Raw genomic sequence first — 8,875 nt, forward strand, 5'->3', positions numbered from 1 at the left:
TTATTTTTACCAAAGTACTATTAATACAGTCTCTACCACTACTGCTAGTCTACTACCAGTAACACTACAAGGATGTGAAGGAGAAGCAGGAGTAGTTACATAACTAATGACTTACACTGTTTGCAATGCCCACGAGGCCTTTAGATGGATTATCTCCTTTGACCCTAGCATCAAACATGTGCCACTGAAGGTTTTACTGACTCAGTGACTCATGTTAATTGCAAGGTTTAAGGAGAAAAGAAGGAGAAGCAGGAGTAGTTACATAACTAATGACTTATATGGTTTGAAATGTTCATGAGGCCTTTAGATGGATTATCTCCTTTGACCCTAACAACAAACATGTGTCACTGAAGGTTTGACTGATTCAGTGACCCGTGTCAGTTGCAAGGATTAAGGAGAAAATATCTGTAGACTCTTTTGGCACCTACGAACAAACAAAGAAGCTACGTAATTATAGTAGGAGTATGCAACATTTATTACCTAAAACAAATGATATACTAATTTACTCTTCATGACCTGTCTGGCTATCAGCATGTGTATTTTCTTTTCCACTTATATTAGTGATCATTTACTGGTTGTGCACTTGGAGGATGAAAATCTTGAAGGGGCTGGCAGTTAAGCTCTACCAATCCATTATAGGAATTCCGACTTCTCAAAATTTGCAAATCACTGATTATGACACAGAATGAGGCTGTTGGTACTGAGTGCAATCTAAATATATAGACAATGATTCCCCACCCACAAATATGTAAAATGCGACAACTACAAGACAGTTTAAACTGGGAAGGAAAAAGGATGGATTAAAAAGAATGACAACCATCTCCAAACAACAAGTAATAATTGAAGACTTGTTGAAAAGTTGAAATTTCCTAAAAGTATACGTATGTATACATGTATTCACAGCCATGTCCAAATAAGATAATGTCCTTGAAAAACACATACACACAAAATTCAAGGGATTATGTAACTCAGGCTTTATCCACATTAATAATGAGTAAGTCCTGTATTGTTCATTTCTTTGTAATTCATTGCATGTCCATAACTCTCTCTATATTATTTTAAAAATTTTGATAAAACTCTTCTAATGTTTATATCCTAATGCAGATCAAAGATATTAATAAAATGTTATACAAAGAAAAATTGTGGAGAATCTACTGCAGGAATTCCTTACAAATTCAAAGTTTCCAAAAAACTAGTGGCTGATATATGTTAAATGAAGCCAATGGCTGTAAAACCCATGTTGAGCTGATAGTTCACATAAACTCTTGATGTGAGAGCCCAGTTGTATAATTAAAAGTAACTTTTGATGACTTAACAACTCTGATTATGCAGTATATTAATTTCTTCAATACTGCAATTCATTATACAGAGGGAGGTTGTTATCTTTATGGAGTCATCTGAAAAATGAAGAGAACTGGTTGACCACTAAGGAAATGAGGCAAGAATGAAAGACAAAAATGACAAAATATCTTGCCTGTTTTCCAGCCACAATCATACAGCAAAAATAAGATTGTATTAAAAACAAAAATAAATCAAAAATTGCTAGGATAAATAAAGTCTTCACACATATAGACACAAAACTAATTTCCTTTAGTAGACGTAACATAGGTTTGCTTGGATAAGTATTTTTATTAATTTTAAAAGACTACAGGCCAGGTGTGGTGGCTCATACCTGTAATTCCAGCATTTTGGGTGGCCAAAGTGGGTGGATCACCTGAGGTCAGGAGTTCGAGACCAGCCTGGCCATATGGTAAAACCCTGTGTCTACAAGAAAAAATTATCTGGGTGTGGTTGAGGGTGTCTGTAACACCAGCTACTTGGGAGACCGAGGCAGGAGAATACCTTGAACTTTGGAGCTAGAGGTTGTAATGAGCTGAGATTGCACTGTTGCACTCCAACCTGGGTGACATGAGTGAAACTCCGTCTCAAAAAAAAAAAAAAAAAAAAAAAAAAAAAAAAACTAGTAAGGTAACATTTAAGAAAGAAGAATGAAATAAATTAATACATTTGAATACTGAATATATTTTCCTAGGTTCCCCAATTATGGTGAGACAGCAAAACATTTATTATGAAAAATTAAGACAAATTTGTTTGACAGAAAGAGAACAATTCCATTAATTTTCTCTGGTACCTTGCACAACTTGTTTACACTCGGCAATGAATTTCTTCTGTGAATTATATTTGCTCAATTTAAGAAATACAGTAACAATAAGGTTATTAACATTTATTTACTCAATGTTGACTTAATTAGATTATATATATTTGGAGATTTCATTTGATCCAGATAACACTTATGTCATATAAAAATCATTATTTATTTTGTAGCACAGTTTGGCTGTAAAGTTTGAGTGGAGTAACATGCATAAAATATTTGAGTAACATAAAATATCATAAGTATAGCACTGAGTAGTGCATCACTGTGTTCATCACTGTGGCTATCAAGGCTAATTCTTAATGCCACAGCAATTTCCAATATAGGCCCTACTTTAAAGATACAAGCCCTGGAATTTCTGATGTTAATCCTAAATGAGTTGCTATTATGAGTGAATATTAAGCCCCACTATTCCATTGCTCTTCTTCAGGTCCTAGAGTTTTCTCAATTTTCTGGGGTTTAAGTAGATTTCAAATCCCAATGATCTTAACAGACAGTAATGTTGCTCCTATTACAACAAACCACCCTTTTTTTTTTTTAATCTGGATGATATTGAATCCAGTTTCAAATACAGGCCTAACACAGAATCTAGGACAAAGTCAAAAGAGGTAATCAATAACAAGCAGAACACTTCACAAGTGTCTTACAAACGAGCAAATACCTTAGCTCTGGCTTCTGACAAGGAAAGACCGTTTGCAAGTTGACTGGGAAGGCGGCAAAAAGAAAGCCTCAAATCTTTCTCCCTGACAGGGGCTGGGTTGGATTTTATAAGCAGAGGGTAATGACAAGTGATCTGATTGGATCTTGCAATGAAGTGATGCCAGGAAGCAAGATCTGACTGGATCCTGCCGACACGAGGGCTCCATATAGTGGGACCCTGGGTCCTGCCATGCAGTGTCCACTTCTTAATTCAGTCCCCACTTCTTGGTCTGAGCACTTAGGTTCCTCCAATGGTTGCACACTTGGTTTATCTGATCCTGTTTAGGTTATGTGAGGTTCAACCTGGGGTTCCGTAGCAACTGAAAAAGAACTCAAAAATTTTTTATAGAAATTGTTACAATCCCTCCCTTTTTTATGTCCATTCCTCAATCTTGAGATAAAAGGGGTAAGGACCATTATAGTTACTTCCTGCTGATGAGGATCACAGACCTTGTTTAAGGAAATGAAATTGTTTTTGCTATCATATCTGCCATGCTGATTTGTGATCATTGATCGTGGATGTTACTACTGCAATAGTTTTGGTGGTGCCAGAAACCCCACCCATATAAGAGAGCAAACAATTGTCAAATGTTATGTGTGTCCTGACTGTCCCAACAATCATCTATTTCCCTTCTTTCTCCCTCTCCTTATGATTCTCTATTCCCTGAGACCAAAACAAAACAAAACAAAAAACCCAAAATCTATGGAAATTAGGTCAATTAAAAACACTACAATGACTTCTAAGTGTTCAAGTGAATGGAAGACTCACACATCCCTAACTATAAATTAAAAACTGACTAAGATTCGTAAGGAAAATGTGTCAAAATTCAAGATAGGTGAAAAACTAGGCCTTTTGCACCAGTGAGCCAAGCTGTGAATGCAAGGAAAAGTTTTTGAAGAAAATTAAAAGAGCTACTCCAGTGATCATGCAAAGGAGAAGGAAATCAATCACTCTCAATGCTGATATGGAGAGTTTGAGTTCTCTGGACAGATAAACCCAGACACAACATTCTCTTAAGCCAGAAACTACTCCAAAGCAAGACTCTAACTGTCTTCAATTCTATGAAGACTGAGAGAGGTGAGGAAATTGCAGAAGAAAAGTTTCAAGCTAGCAATGTTGGTTCAAGGAAAGCCATTTCCATATAAAAGTGTAAGGAGAAGCACTAAGTGTTCATATAAAAGCTATAGCAAGTTATCCAGATGTAGTTAAGATTGTAGATGAAGGTTGGTTACACGAAACAAGAGATTTTTCAGTCCAGATGAAACCACCTTCTAATGGAAGAACATGCCATCTAGCATTTTTGTAGACAGACAGGAGATAACACTACCTGGCCTCAAAGCTTTAAAAGACAGGATGACTCTCTTGCTAGGGGCTGATGCATCAGATCACTATAAGTTGAAGCCAAGGCTCAATTATGATTCTTAAAATCCTGGGGCCTTAAGAATCATGCTAAATTTTCTCTGCTGGCACTCTATAAATGGAACAACAAAGCCTGGATGAGAACACATCTGTTTACAGCATGGTTTACTTCTTTAAGCCCACTATTGAGATCAACTGCTTAAAAAATTCCTTTCAAAATATTTTTGCTCATTGACAATGCAGCTAGTCACCAAAGAGCTCTGATGGAGATATATAAAGAGATAAATGTTGTTTTCATGTCTGCTAATACAATATCCATTTTGGAGCCCATGAATCAAGGAGTGATTTTAATTGTCAAAGCTTATTATTTAAGGAATACATTTCATAAGGCTATAGATGACATAAATAGTAATTGCTCTGATAGATATGGGCCAAGCCAATTAAAAATCTTCTGTGAAGAATTCATCATTCTGGATTCCATTAAGAATGTATGTGATTTATAGGAAGCTGTCAAATAACAAAATTAATAGGTATTTTGAAGAAGTTGATTCCAATTCGCATGGATGACTTGGAGGCGTTCATGATTTGGTGGAGGAAGTAATTGCAGATTTGGTGGCGATAGCAAGAGAACAAGAAATAGAATTGAAACCTGAAGATGTCTGAATTGCTAGAAACTCATGATAAAACTTTAACCAATGAGAACTTGCTTTTCATGGATGAGCAAAGAAAATGGTTTTCTTGAGATAGAATCTACTCCTGGTGAAGATACTGTGAACATTGTTGAAATGAAAACAAAGATTGAGAATAGTAAATAAACTTAATTGACAATGCAGCAGGACAGTTGGAAAGAATTGTCTCCAAATTGGCAAAAAAGTTCAGTTGTGGATAAAATGCTATGCAAGAGCATTGCATGCTACAGTAAAATCCTTTGTAAAGACAAGATCAATTGATGTAGCAAACTTCAATTTCAGAAACTGGCCAACCACCCCAACCTTCAGCAACTACCAACAACAGCCAATGACATCGAGGCAAGACCCTCTACCAGTAAAAACATGATGACTCACCAAAGTATTAGATGATCTTCAGCATTTTTTACAAATACAGGATTCTTAAATTTAAGTATGTATGTTTTAAACATAATGCTACTGCATATTTAACATACCACAGTACAATATAAACATAAGTTTTATATGCACTGGGAAACCAAAGAATTTGTGTGACTTGCTTTATTGTGATATACACTTTATTGTGGTGGTCTGAAATTGAACATACCATATCTCTAGGGTATGCCTATACTTTATGTTGCCTAGGTTCTCTACTTACTGTGAAATTATATATTTATCATTATTATTATTTGAGACAGAGTCTTGCTCTGTCGCCCAGGCTGGAGTGCAATGGCACGATCTCAGCTCACTGCAACCTCTGCCTCCCAGGTTCAAGCGATTCTCCTGCCTCAGCCTCTTGAGTAGTAGCTGGGACTATAGGCGTATGCCACCATGCCCACCTAACTTTTTGTGTTTTTTAAAATAGAGATGGGTTTTCACCATGTTAGCCAGGATGGTCTCAAACTCCTGACCTCATGATCTGCCCACCTTGGCCTCTGGCCCACATCTATTATTAGTATTTTTTAATTACCAAAGACATTTACTTTTTTCAAACAAGGTAAACTACATCACTGATTATATCAAGGGCCATGAATAATTCACTACATTCCACATTCACCAATATTTCCTATCTTTTAAATAACTATTTGTGATATTAATAAAATAAAAACAATAACCAATATTAACATCAATTTGATGCTTATTAACTTTTCAGTTAGAGTTTCTTAACTGAATTTGTGGGCTCTTCAATCAAAAAATTCTATAAAATTATTCAATTTATGTGCTTGCTTTGGCAGCACATATACTAAAATTGGAACAATACAGAGAAGATTAGCATGGCCCCTGCACAAGGATGACATGCAAATTCATGAAGTGTTCCATATTTTTAAAAATGTTAATAAAAAAACAAATAAAAAAATTCAATTTATATTATATGATTTTTATTAAAGTGGAGAGGTATAAAATAATTTTGTAACTTAAAAAGTGATAATACAAACAAAAATGTTTAGTAATCACGGCATCCATTTTTACTAAAGACACATATATTAATGACACATTTCTCATTCAGACTTATTATAGAAAACCACAGGATGTGAACCCCAGCAAAGTCTCTCTGAGAACTAACTACTACCATCTCATTGCTTGTCTCTATTACCTCAAATCCTCATAGATACCTGAGGTCTATGTGGCACATGGCAAAGATGATTTTATGTGAAGCTCCAGGTAGTTATAGGTGGATACAAAAGATATACAGAATAACACTTATAAAAAGCAATAATTATTAAACAACTTGTTCCCATTTTACTAGATATGCCAAGAACTGAAAATTTTCATTAAAATTCATTAGAACATAATTTTATTAAAAGTCCACTTGGAATGGAATATTAGCAAGTCATTTAGCCTTTAAATGTCCCAAAATTTCAAAAAAGGTGAAAATTAAACTTCAACCTTGAAACATTTGTAAAATTAATCATCATCATAGTAGTTACAGTCATAACCATAACCATCATTTGATGAATCATTACATATCTAGGAGATATAGTACTTTGTGAACTTTAGAAGCAACATAGAAGTAAAAACAATTTTATTATCACAAGATTAGATCACTTACTTGCTAAAACCCATTTTCACTGTATTCTTAATCAGTTAATAATTGATGCTATAAAGCTTCATTCAACTCTAAATCATAAAAACAGTAAGTGTAATAATCTAACAAGAGCAGTCTAAAATATAAGGAGGACTCAGAGAACACAGTTGGGTTTGAAAACCTAGTTATACGCGGTCGCCTCAGCAGTACGTATGCTAAAAACATAGTTATATACCTGGCTGCCAGTAATAGCAAAAATAATGGAGATTAAAACATTATGAATATAAACAAACAAAAAAGCTAAGAAAGTTCTTATATCTCTTCTAGACATTCAGGAAGAATATAGCATGGATTTCTTGATGAAAACAAAATGTATGGCGTGTACCAAAATCGGGAGATGTGCAATGTTTATTTGTAAGAAGGACTTTGATTTTATTTTGCCCAAATTCCTTATTGCCAATGCACACTGGGAACATAGATGTTACATTCACGGAAATTTTGCAAAGTGATATTACTTTTAACATCTAAATATCAACAAGTTTTATCATTCTATAAATCCATAGAGAAAGTAGAAAAAACATTTGCCATACTGCATCCTGAATGGTATTGTCAAAATTTGAACATACAGGGTTATCGCCCAAAAAATTCACAGAGACTTTGCTAGAAAAGAGTGCAAACTTGGGAGGCTGGGGAGGGCGGATCACGAGGTCAGGAGATCGAGACCATCCTGGCTAACATGGTGAAACCCCGTCTCTACTAAAAACACAAAAAATTAGCCAGGCATGGTGGCACGTGGCCGTCATCCAAGCTACTCAGGAGGCTGAGGCACGAGAATTGCTTGAAACCAGGAGGCAGAGGTTGCAGAGAGCTGAGATCACACCACTGCACTCAAGCCTGGGCAACAGAGCGAGATTCTGTCTCAAAAAAAAAAGAGTGCAAACAGTTGTGATATGTTGTGATATACAGAAAACTGTGTATATAGTAGAAAAATGTTTACATCCTCAGTTTGCATCATTAATTCAACTGTATACCACTTTAATTATAGTGTTGTATTATAAAACACCAAATGGTTTTGATGTTGACAGGTGAAAATTTTTCACATTCATGGACTTATCATATTACACAAAAATCAGAGTCTAATGCCATATTTTACCAAATGACAGGCTCAAGACAAACAGAAAAATATACATGGTAGCTTCAATTATGGGGACAGAATATATGTTTGTTTAAACAAAAAAATAGGTTTCAATATTAAGTTACCATGGAATTCATTATGGAAACGATATGGAAATGCACAAATCTGTGTTCATCTGGGGGTAAGTGTATCTTAGATTCACGAGTTACTATAAGATAAAAGTATATGCATCATTAAAAATCCCACATGAAAAAGAAAAACCATGCTTACTTTCTCTGGTGTCCTAAACGAGTCACTTTAATCTAATTAAAGCTTTCTATCTGTATAATAATAATTTTAAACTTAATAAAAATCATAAGCATTAATACTGATCGTTAACACTGACTTAACGATCACTTACCTGTCATTATGGATTCCTTTGATCAAATTCTAGTAGTGTTCAAATTACATGAAATTGTTATTAATTTTCTATCCCAGAACTGTTGTTAGAAATATCTGAGAAATACATGTTAAAATTTTCTAACATAAATAGTGACAGGCATGTAAGTGAGTACATCATCACAACATGAACTTCAACATGGTAAAGGTGACTGTAGTAACTACACAGGTTTCCCATTCAGAAATTCTTCACACACACACATAAAAATTCAGGAACATTAGTGAAGGCCAACCATCCTTTCTAACTGCCTCTTTCGTGGTCAAGCTCTCATGGTGTCTGGGTCCTAGGTGAGAGATACGACCCAACTTCATTAAATGGAAGCCCAGTTGACCCAGGGTGATGCAAAATGAGCGTTGCTTCTTTTGTCATTCCAAACTCACCTCCAAATGTGGGACTAAC

General features: G+C 35.1%; 1 non-coding gene across 1 annotated transcript; it reads left to right on the forward strand.

Annotated features, from left to right (window-relative positions):
* Nucleotides 1–6,095: 6,095 nt before the first annotated feature.
* Nucleotides 6,096–6,202, forward strand: LOC119468792. Its single transcript, XR_005197554.1, has one exon. It is a non-coding gene; the product is annotated as a U6 spliceosomal RNA (small nuclear RNA).
* Nucleotides 6,203–8,875: the final 2,673 nt, after the last annotated feature.

The sequence above is a fragment of the Cebus imitator genome, unplaced genomic scaffold (genome assembly GCF_001604975.1).
Source record: "Cebus imitator isolate Cc_AM_T3 unplaced genomic scaffold, Cebus_imitator-1.0 Scaffold492, whole genome shotgun sequence".
NCBI lineage: Eukaryota > Metazoa > Chordata > Mammalia > Primates > Cebidae > Cebus > Cebus imitator.